Consider the following 23,110-nt stretch of genomic DNA (forward strand, 5'->3'; position numbering starts at 1 on the left):
TACATCTCAGGAATAAATCCCACTTTATCACGGTGTGTGATCCTTTTAATAGGCTGTTGAATTTGATTTGCCAGTATTTTAATGAAGATTTTTGCAGATATCTTCATCAGGAATCTTGATTTGTAATTTTTTTTCCTTCCTGCCTGATTTGGGTATCAAGGTAAAGTTGGCCTCATAGAATGAGTTTGGAAGTCTTTCTTCCTCCTCATATTTTTGAAAGAGTTGGTGAAAATTTGGCATTAATTATTCTTTAAATGTTTGGTAGCATTCACTCTTGAAGCCATCTTATTCTGGGCTTTTGTTTTTGTGGAAATTTTTGATTGCTGATTCAATGTCCCCATTCATATTTTTTCTGTTCAGATTTTCTATTTCTTCATGGTAGACAAACAGTAGTACACATGCTCATTTCAATGTATAATGTGATTAGTCTGTGGGAGTAAAGCAATAAAGGAAACTCTCCATGTGAATTGGAGAAGTCTACAATGAGAACTGGGCAATTTCATAAACTGTAAGGTGGACATATTGAACTACATATTTTTCATGGTTTATTTCAGATCTGAAGTTTGGTGAGTTTTTTTCTTTTTAAAATTTGTTTCTGAGTGGCCACTACATGTTATAGAAACCATCATCTTGTCACACAGCACAGTCTATGAATAAAAGGCTGAGTTATCACTAAGCAGGAGAAAAAGCATTAAAAAGTGTCCCATTAAAAGGGACTTTTAATCAACCTAATAAACTCTAATTCTGCTGACTTTTTAAAGATCTAAGGTCATTTTAATACATGCTGAAAAGGGTCACAATTAATTCTTTGATCTTTTTTACTCACTGTTAACTTATATAAATTCAGAACTACCCAGAAATGGCATATTATTTCCCTGTGATTCATATATTAACAAAACTACTAGAATGTCTATGAGGAATACTAAGTATCTCAGAAATTCTTTTCAGGTAGTACAATTTTAGAGAATAAATAGATCAAATCTATTTCCTCCTCTTGCTGACAAAGGTTGTTACCAGCATTTTCAGTGAGTGAAAATTATTGCTGTACTATCTGGAATGGGAACAATTTCTAGGAAGCTCCAAAAATTCTGGGCAGCTTGTATGAATTTAAGGAGAATTTCTTTTTCTTGATGCTAGGAAACTCTTGTCTTGATTTCTCTATAATCTTCAATCTATAAATCACCATGTCCAGATGATTAGAAGAAGGGAAATTAGATTCTTTCTTAAGTACTTCTGTTATGTTGAAAATTTCTTCTCTACTACTATTCAGTCATACCCAAAACGGGAATGATTTCTACAACCTCATGGGAATCATAAATAAATATAGATTCTGAATTCAAACTGCATATCATTGCTGTTTAAATATCAAGTGACTTTAAGCCAGAATATGCATTTAGTGATAACTTATTTATAATTGAATTATACCAAAAGATTTTTCATTCAGCATGTTTTTATATTTGCTTTCAATTGCATCTTAACTAAACATATATCTAAGCATTGTAATTATGTGTTAGAACATTTGTAGATCATACATGTAAACAATTTCTTCCTTTTATTGCATTGTCTACCAAAAGTAACAGAAAAAGAGGGGTTTATTTGTATATGTGAGTTTATATGGGAGTACATGAAAAAAAGTACATGAGTAAAAAAATAAAATTGAAGATCACTTCACTATGACATGGCAGTGGCATTTTCCTTCATGATTAGCCACTAATAGAATATTTTTATTTTATTTTTATACAGAAACATTTATTATTTTTATGTTAACTAATAATCTTGATTGACATTACAAAATATGTACTACTGGCTTTTTTACTTAAATAATAATATCTTTTTGCACCAATGAATTTCTTTCTTTCCTAACTGTTGGAAGAACATGTTGTATGTAATGGTATCAAATGTCATGAGAGCCATTTTCAATGTACCATAGTTAATACCATGCTTCCGGTCACTTAGGTAAAAATTCTCTAACGGCTTGGGGACTACATTGAGCCACGTGGAGTTTAGTGGAATTCAAAGAGTTTTGTAGTTGAAAGATCTGAGCATACGGTGAATAGTGGATGTCATTGTTTATTAGGGAGAGGTGTAAAATTCTCGTGACTCAGAATGCGATGTTGCAAAATGGTTAAGCTGTGTTTGTTTTATAAAAGCAAAAAAAACCCAAAAAGCATATACTATGAACAGCCATGTTTACATACAGATTATTAAAATGATCACAGTGAAACTAGAAATTATTTAATAATAAAATATAAATGAAAATCATTGGATTAATCAATCCATGATGTAAAGCATCATCAAAGTAATACATTAAATAATTGTTGATCTTGGTCTTAGTCCTTGTTAACATAAAGCCATAGCTGAAAAATCTTACTATCTTTTGGGTTATTTCTATGGTTTCAAACTTAAATGTTATGTTCTATCAATACTTGTGATGACATGACTGTGATAATTAACGGCAGTGGTACATTTCTAAATTAATTTGGCATTCCACTAATTAACTGAGGAAAATATCAATATTTCTTGTTAGGTTGTGTGTCTGTATCCAAAAGCTTATAATCACTTCTGGTTTTGACCATGATGGGCTAACAGAAATCAGATTAACCTTGACATCTTAACGAGGCAGAAAATTGGACAAATTGCTAAAACAATGGCTTTCAAATTCGGGGAAACAGACATTAATCTTTGAGAGAATGAAAACAAATGGGGAACCTTAGCCTGTTGCCTTGAGAGAGTTTCTAGTCAGCAGTGCAGAAAGGGGAAACCCAAACAGATCATAGCAACCTTCCTAGGGAGGAAACAGAGTTCAGAGTTAGGGAGGCCAAGGCAGGTAAATTTTGTAAAGTAATGGAGAGGAAAAATCTGGAGATAGAGAGAGAGAGGACTCAAGAACTTCAGAGGGTTTTCCTCAAGTCTTCAGTTGAGTGCTGATCAGCATGTTCATGTGGGACAATTCTCAAGTATAAATGTTAAAAGCAATTACCTAACTTCCCAAATTAAGAAATTAGAAAACAAAGAAAAGAAAATTAAAACCAAAGCAAGCGGAAGAAATTTAATAATAAAAATAATAGCAAACATTATTAAAAGAGACAATGCAGAAATAATAGGAAAAAATATAGGCAAATCTAGTTCTTAAAATAATCATAATGATAGCTCTCTATACACTCTGACCAAGAAATATGCAGAGAAGACAAAATTTACCAATGACAGAATGAGTGAGGGAATATCAGTGTAAATTCTACATTGTACAGATTTAAAAAGTTAATTCAAAAATATTACTAACAGGTTTATGGCAATAAATTTAATAACATAGATGCAACAGGCACATTTATTACTAAAGTGCATATGGTAGGCAATACACAATTTGAGTAGCCTTATATCTACTAAAGAAATTAAATTTGCAGTTAAAATATTTCCCTGAGGAAAACATCAACTTCTGCTGATTTCATAATTTACTGAGATATTTTACCAATTCTCTCTGTAATTTCATTTTTTCAGATGAACATTTCCCTGATACTAAAACTAGATAAAAAGGTATTTCAAGAAAACTACAGACTGATATTTCTTATGAATACAGACAAAAAATTATTAACAAAATTTTTGCAAGATGAAGTCAACATTATGTGAAAAGGTAGCATCAAGATCCTGTGGGGTATTTTCCTCCAAGGAATGCAAAATCAGTGTAACATTTGAAAATCAATATAATTCACCATAGTAAAATGCCAAAAAATGACCTTCTTAACCAATATAATAAAGTTGAGCAGAGGGGAGAAACAAAATATCATTAGACAGCAAAAAAAGAACTACAAGTGTTTTAGTTCACAGAAACATAACCAGCTATCTAGAATATCCTAAGGAATCTACATAAAAGCCTTTAGAAGTAATGAGAGAATTAAGTAAGTTTTCTGGGTACAAAGTCAATGCTATCTACAGCAATTGATTCTATTTATTAACGCTAGCAATGATCAGCCAAAAATAATATCTTAATTAGTATCATTTACAGCAGCATTAAAAACCTGCAATAAGGTAGAAATATATTTGACAAGTGCAGTATAATTTTAGTACATTAAAAAGTACAATAAATTCCTTAGAAAAATTAAAGAAGACCTAAGTAAATGACAAGATATACTATGTCCATGAGTCAGAATTATCTCTATTCTTCAAATGTCAATTCTTCCCATATTAATGTATACATTTTAACATAATACCTATAAAAACCTCAGCAGGCTGCTTTGTAGAAAATGATGAATTTATTCTATAGTACATATGGAAATGGAAAGAACCTAAGATAGTCAAAAACAATTTTGAAAAAGGACAAAATCAAAGGTCTTACACTATTTGATATCAATTTATATTACAAAGCTCTAGTAATGAAGACTGTATGATATTGTTGTAAAAGTGAACACATAGGTCAATATAACGGAATATAATGCCCAGAAATATGCTTATATATATATATATATATATAATGCTCAATTAACAGTCAGCAAAATGACCCTTTTCTTACATTACATACCTAAGTTAGTTGAAATGGATTATTGCCAAATGTAAAAGCTAAAATCCTAAAGCTTCTTGATAAAATAAAAATTGTAAAAGATTTTAAAATAACACAAAAAGCATCAAAAAGGAAGAAAATCACTATATTTGACTTTACACCATTTACAACTTTCATTATTTGAAAGATTCTTTTAGGAAAGTAAAAAGGCAAACCACAGGCTGGGAGAAATATTATCTCATGCCCAACAAATATATGCTATTATAATAAGAGCATATGTAAATTATCCTTACAATCTAAAATAACATATTTCAATAGACACTGTCAAAGACGGTGTGTTGATGGCAATAAGCATGTGAAAAGAAGCTCAACATCATCAGTCATTAGGAAAATGCCAATTGCTGCCAATTTATACCCACCGGAATGTCTAAAACTAAAAAGACTGACCATTTGAAATATTGTCAAGCATGAGGAACAACTGCTGCTCTCATCTCTCCTGGAGGGAATGTAAAATTTTACAAGCACTTTGGAATACTGTTTGGTAGTTTCTTAGAAAGTTACACTCAACATGTGACCCAGCTATTCCACATTTAGGTGTTTCCTTAAAAGAAATCAAAGCGTACGTTCATGTAAGCATTTTTTGCATAAATTTTCAGAGCATTGGTATTAGTAATAGTAAAAACAAAACAAAAAAACTCTAAATAATACAAACGTCTATCAGTAAGTAAATGGATAAATAAATTGTGGCATATTGATATAAGGGAATAATATTCAGATATTTTAAGTAAGTTAAAACATACAACATATAAATATTAAAATAATTATCCTGAGTGATAAAATGCAAACTAAATCAAACTACACAGTGTATGATTTCATTGATGAATAATTTTAGACAATGCAAACTAATCTATAGTGAAAACAGTGTAGTGATTGCCTGGGTAGGAGGTAGTGGATCAAAGGATCTATTACAAATGGGTGAATGGAAATGTTTATTATAATGATTGTAGTGATATAGAAATATAAATAAATACATAAATAAATAATAAATTTATATGTAAACTTAGCAAGTTGTACACTTTAAGCATTCGTAGTTTATTGTACTACAATTATACCTCAGTCAACTGTAAATATGAGAAGGTAGTAAACCTTTTCACACCAAATAGTAAAAGTTTCAAACTACTCCTTCTCAACCAGATAATAGCCCAATGGTCATGGTAAACAAATGAGAGTGAAAAATGAATCTCATAGCAGGAAGAACCTCCTGAGATGTTCTGTTTTCTCCCTGCTTTATACTGGTATAAAATATTATTATAATCCTTATTTCATAATGGAGGCCAAAAGAGCCAAGTGACTTGTGTAAGTCATTTATCAAAGTCTATAAAAGCCAAGACAGAAGTTAAGTCTTTAACTCCTTCTTATTCGTGCCCACAAGTTACATTTTCCATTAAGCCATGTAACTAGAAATATCATATTATATTATCTAAATTCACATATTATATAATATTATCTAAATTCACATATCACAAGAGAAAGTCTAAAACAGAAAGCCACTTTTAAAGAAATTAGTAATGTTACCAGAAAAAAAAAATGAATCTGATATATGCACACTTTCATTTGTTTTTTTAAAGTTCCAATAACAAAATAAAATCATTTTTTGGATGTCAATATGGTTTTTCCATTTAATAAAGGGAGGGTCCTTTGTTGAGGCAACATTTGAATAAAAAGGGAGAGAAAGACCTATTAAGGGAGAGTAACTTAACAGTAAAGTATTTCAGGGAGAAACAGACACACTGTGAAATAACTAAGTCCCAGAGGAGAAAGCCTGCTTGACATGTTCTGGAACAAAGGGACTGCTGCGACCAGAATAAACAGGGTAGCAGGAGTTGTAAATGGCTAGGATATTAAGTCTTACAGAGACAAGCAAGTGTCTAGATCATATCAAGTATGGTAAAATATTTGGAATTTTATAGAAAAATAAATTCCATTTGCATTCAAGTGGTCACTGGTCTAAATGTGACTAGAAAAAATATTCAACTAACGTGCATATGGGACAATGAGCTATCTTTCCTGAGAAGATGTGACTCTTGAGACTGTGACCTCATGTCTTAATGATCTCATAGTTCCAGGATAGTATGCGTCAGAATGATTGATAGTAGAAAATATCACCAACAAAATTTATGGTTTCCATTTTCTGACATTAGTAATAAGAATGTATTATTTAACAGTAGGCGATACTTCAAATTACAAAGTATGTGTATTAATTACCAGGATTAAGAATATAAGCTCTTGATCACAAATGACAACACATGCAGTTTGGAGAGATGCACACTTCTGTTTGATTGGCTTCAGGCTTTAAGCCAAATTTACTTAAAATCTTCATTAATAACAGTTAAAGAGTTTCCAAAAAATAAAAAAGAGCATCAGATAGTTTACTAAAAGGGATATGGGTGAAAACAACTTGAAAGCGATATAAATAGAGATACATGCATATAAGAAAAGGAACACAAGAATCTCCAAAAGCTTATGTTTGTTACTATATGTGAAATTTGTTTGTTACTATATGTGAAATTAATGGAGAGCTTGATGAATTATTTTTGGGTGGCATTAGTTATTTGCACGTATGCTAACATATTTCTGGGGTGACAAACCATTCCAGTTTGCCTATTGACTGTCCCATTTTTAGCACTGAAATGCCAGCATTTAGGGAGACTCTTCCATCCTTGGAAACCCAAGATGGCTGTCTACTCTATTTCTAGTAATCCTGAAAGTGAGTGTGCTACAAATGGTTGTGAATAATGTTTTTTTATTTTTGTTCAGAAATATTTTATACACAAAGTAATATGTAATCTATCAGTAGTGTATAATGAACGGCACTAGTAAACCCACAACCCGCTTAAAACATTTGAAATTACTGCTGTCTTTAAAGTCACTGTGTTTCCTGTTCCTTTCCCACCCTTCTGCTTCAAGAAGTTATTGCTTTGATTAAAATTGTAATTAACTGCTTCCTGCTTCTCTTTTTCTTTTAAATATTTTTATCACAAATTTAACCACATCCAAACAGTACATTGTATTGATTATCATTGTTTTGGAAATCCTTATGATTAGTAACATACTGTACATATTTTTCTGGCAAACATTTTTATGGTTCGACATTATACTAAATAACTTCATTTTACCATGTGATCATCCCAGAAACATATTTATTCATTTTCATCATTGTGCACAAATAATAAAATAAACAGTGCTTATCTGGTACTCATTATCTTCCAGAAACTGTTCTAAGCTCTTTGTGTATCCAAATTCTTTATTTTCTACAGAAAAAGTGGTAGAAATTATCATATCATTATTTTATACATGATCAACCTGAGATACAGAGATTAAAAATATAGAACAATTAGTGTAATATAGAAATACATTTGTAATATAATAAAAATTAGTAGCAGATGTGAAATTCAAATCCATGAAATCTGACTCCAGAGGTTGCATTCTTATTCACTAAAATAGGGCATCATATTTTACTGTGTAAATATATGACAGATATATTTATTATCTTGTCAATAGATATTTGGGTGGCTTATACATATTTTTCCTAATACAAACAATAACTCTATGAACAGTCTTATAACAATTCTCATTCAAACAAATAAAATGTTCTGTAGAGAAAAAAAGAGTCATGAAGTATGTATGCTTTTCAATGTGGATATACCAATTTATATTTCTACAAACAACAAATTAAATTTTTCTTTCCCTATATTCTTATCAACCTACTGTGTTGTCACTGTTTATTTATTTTTGCCAAATTGTTGAATGAATAATAATAACTTATTTTGGTTAAATTTGTGTTATCAGAAACTAAGACTGAACATATTTTTTATTGGCTAATTATGTGTAAGCTTTTGTAAAATTTTTATTTGTGTCTTTAGATTTTTTTATATTTTATTACAGTGATTTTTTTAATGACTTTAAATATTCCTTTTTTTTTTTTTCTGAGACAGAGTCTCGCTCTGTCGCCCAGGCTGGAGTGCAGTGGCACGATCTCGGCTCACTGCAAGCTCCACCTCCCGGGGTCACGCCATTCTCCTGCCTCAGCCTCCCCAGTATAAAAATTACTTTTTAAATTGACTACAATTATATGCATTTTTATAGTTTATCTGTTACATTATGTTTATGTGTGTCATATTTTATGTGACATATATGTTAAATATCTTGCAAAAAATAATCTAACACAAAAAAACCTTGTTTTTTCTTTTCATTTTTAAAATTTATGATGATTTAATTAACTAATATTTCCAATATCTGTCATTAATAAAATCTGAGCTAAGATGTCCTTTCCCACCCTAAAGTCATATTTAAAATTTTAATCCTCCTAGAATTGAGTTTTATTTATGGTCTGAAGAGACAATCAAATTTATTTTTTCTCCCCATGTGGGTAACCATTTTTTAAAAATTTACCTTTGGATAATTACTGCTTGCTCTCACATATATTAAGTTTCTATAAAAATATAGATAACTTTCTTGGCTCCCTAACCTGTCTATTTATCTATTTAGGCACCAGCTTAAATCCCTTTTGCTAAAGTTTTATGTGATAGAGAAACAACCTTGCCTAATTCTCCTTCACTTTGTTTTTCTTTTTGGCTAAACACCTGCAGAAGTGATACAGATAAGTCTAGAGAGCTAAGTATCTGAGCAAGAAGGCCTGGCAGCAGCAAATAAAGGACACAGATAGGAAGACCATATCTTAGACTGTGTCAATGGGCTCAGAAACCAGAGCTGGCTCAAAATGGTAAGGGTGACAAGGTTTGATCCAAACAGTAGTAGAACATGCTTATCACGATGAGATGATACTAGGCCTATTAGGAAAGAGAACCCTTAAGTATCTCAAACCTCTTTAGAGTCTAATAATGTTTTTTGTTACATATTTATTCTTAATCATGATATTGCTTAACTTTTAAAATATATGCCCCTTAAGGAAGTTCTGAAATCAAGGCTCTTGTCTTCATAACTCTTGAGCATTTAATATGGTTTAGTTTTTAGGTTTAAATTTTGCTATTTATTGGGTTTTATGATTATAAAAAATTGAGAACTTACTATCAAATAAATAAGTTTTAATTATATTTAACTATGCTTTTAACTTTCAAATATTTTTTTCTGTAAATTGAACTGGTAACCACTATTATTTGATCAAAAGACTCCATGGGGTCCTCTCCTGACTTAATGGATAAATATTTATGTCCTAATTTATACCCTTGAATATTACCATCTTTCAAACTTTCATCAGCCTGATGAGCCTTTCCAACTAGTCCAGCTTGCTTAGACACTTAGTACAATACCCTCATGTCAAATTGTGGGCAAAGTTAGGGAAGATGTACTGTCTTGGTTCTTACACATTAACCAGCTGAAGCTCATAATTATTAGATTATTTCCCCCATAGCTTGCAGTATTTGGGTTTATAACTAAGTGCTTATCTAATATAATGCACAATAATAGACTCTAGTAAGCTAAATAATGAGAAGCCTTGGGAAATAGTATAAACTTTTGGATTCATCTTGGAAGCAAATATCAAATTTGCTGTAGTATTTCACTTTTGCCTAGGTGTAAAAGAAAAAGTTTCAAATATGAAATAGAATGTTAGCTAATATTGTACTTTAATATGAATACAAAGAATTGCAAAAGAATGGGTGATATAAATGAAATTTATATTTTTTATAAAATACTGTTTATAAATTACGTGTTAATAAATTTTGCATGAAGTAGTAAGAGTCTAGAGTTCCGTAAAGTGAACTGTTCTTGTATCCTTCAACCATTTATAAAAGTGAATTTGTTTCCAATTTACCAGGAAAATATTCTTATTCTAAGAACTCAAGCTGCAAAAGAACAAATAGCATATTTTGGTAAATTTTCTCTTTTTTTTGTAGTAAATCTTTTCTTTTTTAAATTATACTTTAAGTTCTGGTATACATGTGCAGAATGTGCAGGTTTGTTACATAGGTATACACGTTCCATGGTGGTTTGCTGCACCCATCAACCCGTGATCTACATTAGGTATTTCTCCTAAGGCTATCCCTCCCCTATCCCCCCACCCCTCAACAGGCCCTGGTGTGTGATGTTCCCCTCCCTGTGTCCACGTGTTCTCATTGTTCAACTCCCACTTATGAGTGAGAACATGCAGTGTTTGGTTTTCTGTTTCAGTGCTAGTTTGCTGAAAATTATGGTTTCCAGCTTCATCCATGTCTCGCTCTTTAGTTTAATTAGATCCCATTTGTCAATTTTGGCTTTTGTTGCCATTGCTTTTGGTGTTTTAGTCATGAAGTCTTTGACCATGCCTATGTCTTAAATGGTATTGCCTAGGTTTTCTTCGAGGGTTTTTATGGTTTTAGGTCTTATGTTTAAGTCTTTATCTATCTTGAGTTAATTTTTGTTTAGGTGTAAGGAATGGGTCCAGTTTCAGTTTTCTGCATATGGCTAGCCAGTTTTCCCAACACCATTTATGAAATAGGGAATCCTTTCCCCATTGCTTGTTTTTGTCAGGTTTGTCAAAGATCAGATGGTTGTAGATGTGTGACATTATTTCTGAGGCCTCTGTTCTGTTCCATTGGTCTATATATCTCTTTTGGTACCAGTACCATGCTGTTTTGGTTACTGTAGCCTTGTAGTATAGTTTGAAGTCAGGTAGTGTGATGCCTCCAGCTTTGTTCTTTTTGCTTAGGATTGTCTTCGCTGTAAGGGATCTTTTTTGGTTCCATATGAAATTTAAAGTAGTTTTTTCTAATTCTGAAGAAAGTCAATGGTAGCTTGATGGGGATAGCATTGAATCTATAAATTATAATTTTACTATATGGAAACATACAATTTCATCATTTTAAGTCATTTTATTTAGGCATATATCATTAAAATCATACAAAATAAATTGTTTTAATATGACTTATAAAGGCAAGATTTCCTTGGAATATTGTCTGATTGAGTTGTGAAATAACTGAGGTGATGCTGGATAAATAAATTAAAAATAAGTAAAATATTTGTCTGAATTATTTTTGTTTTTATTATTTTGGCATGAATTTTCTAGAGTGATGAATGTAATTAATATGATTAATTTTTCATTTGTAAAACTTTACCTTAGATATGAACATTTTAAATATACACTGTAGCTTCCTCTTAGGAAAAATACCTTGTTACCATGCATAAATTAACCAAGATCCATATTATTCTTCCATTATCACACAAAATAATTTAGTCTTCTTCATTAACTAACATCTACTCAGAACTCTAGTAATCACTTACAAATTGGGAGCTTTAAGGTTAAACTATGATGCAATTCCCTTTTGTGCATGTTTCTGGATGACAACGATAATGCTGTTGCTTATGATGATAATTATAATTTTTTAAATGTCAGCATTTATTCAGTAATAAAGTAGTAGGCCTATTTCAGATAACTTGTTAACCTGATCTGATTTAATTTTTATAATAATCAAACTAAAGATCTATCTGAGTCCTGTATCTGAGAGATATGAGTACCTTAAATGATAAAATGTAATGAGAGTGTATGTGTTTTCACATTTGCTGCAGTACTTGTTATCTTCTTAGAGAACAAATTTTTTCACTTTATTGAGCAACTACTTACAACCAAATTAGTTTGACATATATTATTATCATAATGTATAAGCAAAAAGACAAGGCTCAGTGGAGTAAATTACTAGTTGTTTAGTTACACAAGCAAGTAATTACCCAGACAGATTTCAAATTCATTTCTGACTTTCTTTGAACTCACTATATACTGCATTCTGGAATCAAAAGGGTTCAAAAAATATTGTTGCAAAAATTTGAGACTTCATAAGTAAAAATAAGTGACTTGAGAAACCAAATGAAGACCTGTATCTCATATTAAAAAAATGTGGTGGGGCATGGTGGCTCAGGCCTGTAATCCCAGCACTTTGGAAGCCAAGGCAGGTGTCTCGCTTGGGCTCAGGAGTTCGAAAACAGCCTGGGCAACATGGTGAGACTCCATCTCTATAAAAAGTACAAAAATTAGCCATGCATGGTGGTGCATGCCTGTGGTCTGGCGGCTGAGGTGGGAGGATCACTTAAGCCTGGGCAACAAGGAGTGAGCCAAGATGTCGCCACTGCACTCCAGCCTGGGTGACAGAGTCAGACCCCATCCATCACCCCCCAAAAATCGTTTTAATATTATGGTCTTAATTTTTTGATACTGTGATCTCATTTTCATTTTCAATAAAGAATCTTCCATTGACTTATGCACACAACATTTACTAGAAATGTATTTTGAGAAAGGCAGTATTCGAAACTGTGCATAAGGTGCTTACTCTTGTCAAATATTGCTAAAATATCTTGTAAAATAACACAATACTGGTGATTTTGTTAAAAAGTGTTCTGCCTATATGTTTTTATATGTTAATGTAAAAACTGAAAATTCTCATTTTGAAAATACAATATACATCTGCCTTGAAGCAAATGATGCTGGTCCCTGATCAAACTGGAGCTTACAGTTTAGTTGGGAAGATAGCCATTAATAAATAAAACTTGAATATAAGCATTATAACACAAAGCAACAAATCCTGTAAAGTAGCCAAAGAGTACAGCATCAGGGAATTCCATGTAGAAAAGTGCCACCTAAGATGTGCTCTGAATGATAAGTAGAAGGAGTCAGTCATGGTAGAAGTATAATAAGAACATGCCTAGCACAAAGGAAGCCTATAAGGCAGAAAAGAGCCTGGTGCCTTTGGTGAAATAAAAGAATACAAAAGAGGATAAAGGCAAGTTAGTTCTGAAGAGACTCACATGAGTATTAGACTTTCATGGTCTTACAGGCTTTATTATTAAATTGAAATTTTATTCTATATACAAGGGAAAGCCATTGAAGTTTTTTAAGGAAGGAAGTGATTGAGTCATATTAAAATAAAGCTTAGAAATTTTATAGGATGATAAATGAAGACATGATTTAGGTAGCTGTTTCAATATTCCAAGCTTGAGACACTGGTGTTTTGAACAAAAATAGTGGTAGTGAAAATGGAAAAATGTAAATAGAATACAGTCGTATTTTGAATATAGAATCACAGGAATTGAGCGTGTAGGGAGAAATATTTTAAAGATGTGATTTCAGATTTGGGCATTATGAATTTCAGATGTCTGTGAGACACCCACATGGAATATCAAAAAAGTAATTGTCTGGGATAATCCAAAAAAGTAGCCTTGCCTGAAGAGAAAACTTTGGGACTCTGTAAGTGTAGAAATTAGTTTTTAAATCCCTAACAATAGATGGCATCACCAAAACCAAATTTGTGAAAAATGAGGAGTGGGACACAGCCCTGAGTAAACTTTTGATAAAGCTGAGCAGAAACCAGTAAAGAGAATTGGGGAAAATTTTTCTGAAATATAAGAAGAAAATTAGAAAAATGGGTTGTGTCATTATGAAATAAAATATCTAAAGTTAATGAGGGAAAGTTAACTAAAAGAACATGAAGAATAGATGTAAAGTAAGGATAAATAACTCCAGCGAAGAAGTAGTGATATCCAAGAAACAAAAAGGACCCAAAAATGTTATTAGATTGAAGAATATTTGTCTCAGTGTCAAGGAGGAGATTGTATCTATTATTCTAGTTACTTGTGCCTCCCTGCCTTGATATATATAGAAAGGTTATGGCTATTACAGAAAGCAGCTTGCTGCTACTGGAGATGATGAAAGCTTACAAGGACAGAGCACACCTACACTGCTACCTTGTGAGAGGTGAAGCCAGCTGGACTTCCCGGGTGGAGTGGGGACTTGGAGAACTTTTCTGTCTAGCTAAAGGAATGTAAATGCACCAATCAGTGCTCTGTGTCTAGTTAAAGGATTGTAAATGGACCAATCAGTGCTCTGTAAAATGGACCAATCAGCAGGACTTGGGCAGGACCAAATGAGGGAATAAAAGCTGGCCACCTGGTTGCCACTCTCCCCTTCCACGCTGTGGAAGCTTTGTTCTTTCACTTTTCACAGTAAATCTTGCTAATGCTCACTCTTTGGGTCCTCACTATCTTTATGAGCTGTAACACTCACTGCAAAAGTCTGCAGCTTCACTCCTGAAGTCCATGCGAGACCATGAATCCACCGAGACGAACAAACAATTCTGGACTAAGAGCTGTAACACTCACTGCAAAGTTCTGCAGGTTCATTCCTGGAGTCAGCAAGACCATGAACCCACTCCGGAAGAAAACTCCGGACACATCTGAACATCTGAAGGAACAAACTCCGGACACACCATCTTTAAGAACTGTAACACTCACCGCAAGGATCCGTGGCTTCATTCTTGAAGTCAGCGAGAACAAGAACCCACCGGAAGGAACCAATTCTGGACACAACTGGACTGCACATCCTAGGGAGAGCAAAAGATACAGACCTGGAAATACTTAATTTCCTTTTGTTTCCAGGATGCATTAGGTAACATATCATGTTGTGATAGAACTACCTGCTTTGATCCTATGAAAGCATTTATCAAAGCATATTGTAATAATCTACTATTGCCTTAGTCTTCTCCATTGTAATGTGCACAATTTAAGGAAAGGTATGTCTAAAAATCTGTATATCCAATATTTGACTCGTTGTGGTACATAGTAGCACACAAAAAATTTGTGAAATGAAGGATGCATGAGAGTGGAGCTGGGGATAATATAGTTTGTTTATTTTAGACCGATTGAGCAGGTCCAGAGGCAATAAGTGAAAATTCAAAGAACATGCTTTTTGTCATATATAAGACAGATATTTCAAGTATTCTAGAATAGTCTAAAAAGAAGGATCTATTTCCATGAAGGCACTTGAGTGGACAGCTGAATGACAACCTGTTGGAGGGATTGTAGAGAAGAATTAAGTAAAATTGTAACCACTATTAATTGATCAAAAGCCTTCGTTATCATTTATGTTGATTTATATCCTAACATTATGTAATATTATTTCTATCTTTAAGAAAACATTCTTAATATTGTATGATATAGCTCCTCATCTTCAAAGAATTAATACAGCTTAATAATATTAGTTTTATAAAGAGCACTAAGAACGTTGAAAATGAAGAGAAAGTATGTATGGGTTAGTCAATGTCTTATAAGGTGCTATTTAAAATTGTAGTTAAGAAATTATACATTATTACTAAAGATAACTAGCTACAAAATGTTGCGCTCCTTCTTTCTCTTCTCTCTCTCTCTCTTTCTCTGTCTCTCTAGAAACAGACAGAATGGCAAATGCAAATAGTGAAGCAAATGAATTAAATAAAAATATTTTTACAAATACTGTATTTGTGGTATGTCAATATGTTGTCAGAAAAGGAATTTATCATAGATAATTTTTATTGAAATGTAACCTTAAGTTTCTAGAGCCAAGGGAAGAGCAAAAAAGTGGTGAAGATAATAAAAAAAGAGTCAATTAATTAATGATTCATTCATAGTGACTGTAATTCAGAAAACATGACAAAAGACTATTTATGACATTTATAAGAATAATGTTATTTTTAAAAATATGGGTACAATAGCTTATTTCTAAATTGAAAATGTTATTTTTCAGTATTTTATTTTTCAAATATCCATATTTCATCCTATTTATAAATGCAAAAACAATAAAATGTTACTAGTCGACATTTGTATCTATTTAGCATTTTTGATGGGTCAAAATATTTACATATATTTTAAACATATTTATTGGCTGTCAAGTATATATTTGACTCTTTAAACATATATTTATTGGCTGTCAAGTGTATATTTGTCATGGTATTTACTCAGCTTGAGTGTCATACAGCATCATCTATTGACATATGAAATAATTCAGTTTTCAGTTGTTATTACTGATTGACACTAAATTTCTTTGTTGAAAAATTCAATACTTTGATATCTATTCTACACTTCATGATCTTTAATTTATCCATTTGAGAATGAATTTTTACCTAGAGAATGTTTTACACTTATTTTATATAGATGGATCTTATTCTTAAATAAATAAGATAAAAACATATAGAGTCTCATGTGTATATGCCAGATGATTGATTCCAATGGCCTGTAGATATGAAAATAATTATTTTAAAATGAAATATGAGCAAAGAAGTATTTTAAGATGCAGACTTCCTCAGAAGAGAACCAGAAACATGGGTTCATGTAAGAAATAATAAATGGCAATGTATGGAGTACTCTAGATACCTTCTTAATTAGAGATAAATGTGTTGTACAAATAATGAGACTGGCATGTGGGAAAAATATGTTTTCTCTTTAATTGTTTGCTTTACCTTTTAATTGGGTTATGAAATTGTTTAATAATACAAGCAAGACATTTCTAATACTGAACTCTTGAGACCAGACCCAGATTGCACTTTGCATATTCAATGAACATGATGAAGATTTCAGTTTTTCAAAGTAGAAATCAGGTTAGTCAAATACTGAAATAAAGTGAATCATCTCTCAAATTTATGCTGAGCTACTGTGAGGATTAAAAGAGATAAACTTTGAAAATTGCTTGACAGTGGATCTGACACATAGTAGGGGCTTAAAAAGAAAGACATTACTATAAATATAACTTAATCATTTAATAAAATGTATAATATTTTAATATACAGGATAATATCTTTCAAAAAAATAAATAATCCAAGGTTTTCTCACCTTAATATAGAGTAATTTTTGAGTGGGCCTTTGAAACACCTAGCACACATATTTTACTCCATTTCCTTTACCCAAACACTCATATTCCCATAATCCATCCCCACACCCTCAAGTCAAACTCATCTCATTTCTCTCCATTTCTTAGAACTATGTGCACTCTGTTTTATTACTGCAAATTTCTTTTCATTCTTTCTCAGTTTATTTCATTTTCAATCTTTTGTCTTGATCAAATATGGCTCTCCCCCAATTATGCCACAGTCAATGCTGTCTTTTCTTTATATTTCTTATTCTATATTCTATATAAAGCCACCTTAATCTCTGATTTGCCTACTTTTTTCTAACATCTTCAGTCAAATTTAATTCATTGACTGTGATACCTTATTTTATTGTGCTTTGCAGGTATTACACTCTTCACAAATTGAAGTTTTGGGGCAATCTCACATTTACCAAGTCTATCAGCAATCATTTTTCCAACAGCATGTGCTCACTTCATGTCTCCATGTTATATTTTGGTAAATCTAGCAATATGTCAAACTTTTCCATTATTATTGTATTTGTTATGGTGGATCCATGATCATGATCTTTGATATTACTACTGTGATAGTTTGGACATCATGAATATGTCCATTTAAATATAAGACAGCAAGCCTAATACATAAATGTTTTGTGTGTTCTGACTCTTCCACCATCCAGTTCTTTCCCCATCCCTCTCCTTCTCCTGAGGCCTATTCCCTGAGACACAACAATATTTAAATTAGGCTAAATAATAACCCTACAGTGTGCTGTAAGCATTCAAGTTAAAGGAAGTGTTACACTTCTCTCACTTTCAATGAAAAGCTAAAAATGATTAAGCATAGTGAGAATGACATGTCAAAAGCCAAAACAGGCTAAAAGCTAGACCTCTTGTGTCAAATAGTAAGCCATGTTGTCAATGTAAAGAAAAAGTCCTTGAAGGAAATTAAAAGTGCTATTCCAGTGAACACACAAATGGTAAGGGAGCAAAATAGACTTATTGCTGATATGGAAAAAGTTTTAGTGGTCAAACCAGCCACTACATTCCCTTAAACCAATGTGTAATTCAGATCAAGGTCCTAAATCTCTTCAATTCTCTGAAGGCTGGAAGAGGTAAGGAAGCTACTGAAGAAAAGGTAGAAGCTAGCAGTGGTTAGTTCATGAGATTTTTAAAAAGCCAAATCTATAAGATAAAAGCACAAAATGAAGCAGGAAGTGTTAATGTAGAGTTGTAACCAGTTTTCTGGAAGATCTAGCTAAAATAATTAATGAAGATAATTACAATAAACAACAGATTTTCAATGTAGATGAAATGGCCTAACATTGGAAGAAGATGCTATCTAGGACTTACATAGCTAAAGAGGAGAAGCCAATGCTTGGATTCAAAGCTTCCAAGGAAAGGCTGACTTTCTTGTTAGGGCCTAATGCAGCTGGTGACTTTACATTGAAGTCAGTGATTATTTACCATTCAAAAATGCTAGGGCCCCTAAGAATTATGCTAAATCTACTCTGCCTGTGTTCTATAAATGGAACAAAGCCTGGATGACAACACATCTGTTTGTAGCATGATACACTGAGTAGTTTAAGCCTACTGTTGAGAACTGTTGCTCAGAAAAAAAGATTCCTTTCAAAATATTACTGTTCAGTGACAATGCACTTAGTCACCCAAGAGCTCTGATGGAGCTGTGCAAAGAGATCAATGTCATTTTCATTCCTCCAACACAACATTCATTCTGCAGCCTATGGATCAAGAAGTAATTTCAACTTTCAAGTCTTATTATTTAAGAAATACATTCTGTAAGGCTGTTGTCACCACAGATCATGATTCCTTTGGTGGATCTGGACAAAGTACATTGAAAACCATCTGGAAGGGATTCACCATTCTAGATGCCAATAAGATCATTCATGACTCATTGGAAGTCAAAATCCCAATTTTAACCAGAGTTTGGAAAAAATTAATTCCAACCCTAATGGATAACTTTGACGGGTTCAATACGTCAGTGTAGAAAGTAAGTGAAAATGTAGTAGAAATAATAAGAGAACTATAATTAGAAGTGGAGACTGAAGATGTGACTGAATTGCTGCAATCTCATGACAAAAATTGAATAGATGAGGAATTGCTTCTTATGAATAAGCAAGGGAAGTGTTTTATTGAGCTGAAATCTATTCCTAGTGAAGATGAATAACATTGAAATGATAAAAGATTTAGAATATTACATAAAGTTAGTTAGTTAATAAAAGCAGTGGCAAGGCTTGAGAACTGTGACTCCAGTTTTGAAGGAAGTTTTACTGTGAGTAAAATGCTATCAAACAGCATTGCATGCTACAGAGAAATCTTTCATGAAAGGAAGTGTCAATTGACATGGCCAACTTCTTGTCCTATTTTAAGAAATTGCCATAGCCACCCCAACCTTTAGCAACCACCTCCTTGATCAGTCAGCAGCCGTTAGCATCAAGGATAAACCCTTGACCAGCAAAAAGATCATAACTTGCTGAAGGTTCAGTTGATTGTTATCATTTTTAATGTATTTTAAATTAAGGTATATATTATTTTTAAAGTTATAATGCAATTGCACTTAATAGACTATAATATAGTGTAAACATAACCTTTATAGGCACTGGGAAATAAAAAAAATTTGTGTGAATCACTTTATTGCAATATCTACTTTATTGCAGTAGTCTGGAACTGAACCCTTAATATCTTCAAAATATGCCTGTATTCAGTTTATGAATAGGTATTTATTAAGCGCCTTTTATGTGCCAGGTACCATTCTAGGACCTTACAATGTATCAGTAAACATAATGGACAGAAATACAGTACTGGAGTACCTTCCATTTAGTGGGGGTGTGGAATATAGACTATGAACAATAAACATGAAAAATAATTCACTTATAAATAATGCTAAAATTAATAAGTGCTATAAAAAGGAGAATAAAGGGGATAGGAGTGGATAAAGGGGAGTGTAGATTCAATTTGAAATAATATGGTCAGGATAGGACTCATTGAGTAAAGTGTAGTGGGGAAAAGATAAAGCATTAGCACCATGAATATTTCTGGGAAAAGTAGTTCATGTGAAAGAAAGAGACAAATCTATTGCATCCAAAATGAAATAACTAGGAAGTAGAGCAGTTGGAGAAGTCAGATATATGACATTGGCCAGACATTGCACATGAAGTCCACATTACATGTTGCTTTCACATGGAGTTAAGGAGAGTTGCTGGAGAATTTTGAGCAAAGCAGCATTAAGGTCTGAATTACATTTTGGAAGAATGATTCTGTTTGCTATGTTGAGAATAGAAAACATTGGTTGGCAGGGGTAGGGTGGCAAGGAAGAAAAAGAACATAAATTTCTGTTTCATTTATTTTCACTTTATGTCCATGTAATTTGTGTCATAATATAGTCAATCTGCAATTCATGTTTTATACTTTTTAGGTGATTTAAGGCTTAAGTTATATATATTTTTATGCCATAAACTGCTGCCAGTATTGGCAGCTCCAACATCTATCTCGATAATCTTTTAAATAGCTAAACATTAAGGATCCTTAACTGGTTTTGCTCCATTGATATATTAATACATCACATTCTACTTTGGCCATATCCTAATTACTGACAAAACAAAGCATATCCTGCCTCTGGGTTGATGAATTTGGTCCAGAAACTCTTTTTCTTAAAATTTCTTGTCTTTCAAAATTAATACAGTTGTTAGGTTAATGTATCAGACTGACATTGACCTACATTCAGTAATTTCTCTAAGATTGTTAACTTTCCCTAGCATTAAGAAATTATGACTTAGCATAAATGCCAGATTCATCCCCAACAAATACATTCTTAGTACCATATTTGTCAATTTATTAATGTTTTCCTGCTTGGAATCCTTTCCCTTCTGTACAACCTATCAATTCATCAAAGCCTATTACATGTTTTTTCTTCTTTATGAGGATTTCTTTAACCCTTCCAGTCAACATACATATATTTTCTTCTTCTGCCAAGAAAATTACTTAATCAACATATATTTAATAAGTAGCAACTAAGTTTCTGGAACTGTACCAAATCTGGGGGAGGAGTCTGATTTGAATCACTAATGAATGGATTATTAGACACTAAGAGCTCAGAAGGAAAGAGAATATAATAAAATAACATGTAGCTCAGGTACCTGACCCATCCTGAGGAGCTGGCAACTAACCTAAGATGAATTGGAGTTATTTAGACAAATGAGGGTGGAGATGAACAGGGCATCCTTATTTGGTCTTAACCATCAGTCCATCATACATCAGGCTTTTAATTTTTTTTATTCTTGTCTCATTTCATGTAATCCTGCTCTCAATTCTAATTTTTACAGTTGTCAAAATAAATTTTATAATTTAAAAAATACTAAAATATACCTTGAAAACCACTAGTATTTTAAATACATAATTTTTGTAATGTTTTGATTTTGATTTTTTTATAATTTCAACTTTTATATACAGGGGTTACAGGTGTAGGTTTGTTACATGCATATATTGCATGATGCTGAGGCATGGAGTATGAATGATCCTGTCACCCAGATAGTGAGCATAATACCCAACAAGTAGTTTTTCAGCCCTTGGCTCCCTCCTACTCTCCACCCTTATTAGTCCCCAGTGTCTATTGTTACCATCTTTATGTCCATGTCTTTATCAGAAGCATGAAAACAGATTAATAACCCATGTTGCTGCAAATGATAGATTTTCATTTTTTTAATAGTTTACTACTATTCTATTGTGTATACATACCACATTTTCTTGATCCATTCTTCTGTTGATGGGTACTTAGGTTGACTTCATGTCTTTGCTACTGTGAAAACTGCTGCAATAAACATGGGAGTATAGATATACCTTCAGTATCCTCATTTCTTTTATTTTGAATATAAATACTCAGCAGTAGGATTGCTGAAGCATATGGTAGTTTTATTCCTAGCATTTAAGGAACCTCCGTACTGTTTTCCATAATGGCTGTACTAATTCATATTCCCAAAAACAGTGTATGAGACTTCCTTTTTCTCTGCATCCTTGTCAGCATTAAATTAATAAAATTAACAGGTATAAAATGCTTTGCATCATCTTTTAAAAACGATTTTTATAAAGAAATTCTAAGAATTTAACATTCTGTCTCTTCAATATTTGTGAACTTGTAAAAAGTATGTATACAAGTGGCCAAAAACTAGAATGAAGAATGGAAAATAAAGCATGATTTTTAAAAGTGATCAGTTCAATAGTGATTTTTTCTGTAGTGTTTCTTTTTATAATACATGGGTAGCAATATTTAAGAATAATAAGAAAATGTCTTAGTTTACATATTTATACAATATTGATTAATCAAGGTATGAGTATGCACATTTGAATATACAGAATGGACTAGATCCAACATATGCCTCTCCCTGTCCATAAATCATATTTAGAATTTTAACTCTCATATATAGCATAAGTCCAAATCCCATCTTTCTAAATTTTATTTCTTTGCTTCTGCCATAAAGGATGCTTTCATCCAAAGATTATCTATTGCATTTCAACTACTCATAACCTACTAATCAGCTTTGGTGGCATTTTTTTTCATGTCATATGCAGATTATACAAATGTTTTACATATTATCAGCAAGTGCATTCTTTTTGACACTTCAGCCAGGTGTGGAAAAATTTCTAACACTGTTTTCCTTCTAACAGATTAAAATTACTGTTATTTTGAGAGTTTGGTATAATTTTAGAATCAGCAATGCTAGGTTTTTTTCATACACTATTTATGAAGAATAGTATGAAATCACCATACCAGCTGCAATATATTGTTAAACTCTCCAAAGAACACTTTCTATTATTTTGTCTGTCTGTGTCATTGTCTTTCTTTCCTCCTGTGTTTTTGTATCAGACAACACTTGTTTTCTGAAGGGAAAATGATGATCATATCTGTTGTAATTCTGAAGGTTCTTCAAATGCAAAAGGATTTATAACTCTTATATTATCTATGAATC

Source organism: Pan troglodytes, chromosome 3, assembly GCF_028858775.2.
Source record: "Pan troglodytes isolate AG18354 chromosome 3, NHGRI_mPanTro3-v2.0_pri, whole genome shotgun sequence".
NCBI classification, from domain to species: domain Eukaryota; kingdom Metazoa; phylum Chordata; class Mammalia; order Primates; family Hominidae; genus Pan; species Pan troglodytes.